This window comes from Octopus bimaculoides, chromosome 1 (assembly GCF_001194135.2).
Source record: "Octopus bimaculoides isolate UCB-OBI-ISO-001 chromosome 1, ASM119413v2, whole genome shotgun sequence".
NCBI classification, from domain to species: Eukaryota; Metazoa; Mollusca; class Cephalopoda; order Octopoda; family Octopodidae; genus Octopus; species Octopus bimaculoides.
This window is the reverse complement of record NC_068981.1, coordinates 182,416,197-182,416,865: the sequence shown is the minus strand read 5'-3', so window position 1 is coordinate 182,416,865 and position 669 is coordinate 182,416,197. Positions and strand designations below refer to the sequence as shown.

Genomic DNA, 669 nt, shown 5'->3' with positions numbered 1-669 from the left:
ATATATATAGATAGATAGATAGATAGATACGAGGGAATGTTGAAAAGGTCCTGGCTTTAAGGATATCGCAAAAGGCCTAGTCGGTGGCCCAACCTTCCGAGTTCTTTTACAGGATTTAGAAAAACTGAAAGACTGCTGCAATAAGTGCGGGAATCTGACAGGAGAACATATTGAATAAACTCATAATTGACTGATCCTCGTGTACTTTCTTTTACCCAAAGCCAGGAACTTTTCAGCACCACCCCGTGTGTGTGTGTGAGAGAGAGAGAGAGAGAGAGAGAGTGTGTGTGTGTATATACATATTGATGTATAATAAAAAGAACAAGAAGAAAAAAGACAAACAGGATACCAGAAGTCAGTTTGAAATTTTATTAACAGATGAAAGACCAGAGAAGAGTTTCTCACGCAGAAAATATGGAAGAAAGCTGAAGACAGTTCCTGAAGTCTTTGAGATTGAACGCGTGTTATGGCTTACATCATCTTCGTTAACGTCCGTAACTGCCACCGATGCTTCCGCCTCCTCCACTACTTCCACCGCCTCCACTGCTTCCACCGCCATCACCACCCCATGAACCGCTACCTCCACCACTGCTACCTCCACCACTGCTACCTCCACCACTGCTACCTCCACCACTGCTACCGCCACCACTGCTACCTCCACCACTACTA

At 44.7% G+C, this 669-nt stretch overlaps 1 protein-coding gene across 1 annotated transcript in view; it reads right to left on the bottom strand.

The window, feature by feature from the left end:
• Positions 1-669, bottom strand: part of LOC106872709 (glycine, alanine and asparagine-rich protein) — a 9,315-nt gene that overhangs the window by 2,384 nt on the left and 6,262 nt on the right. The window lies entirely within an intron of this gene.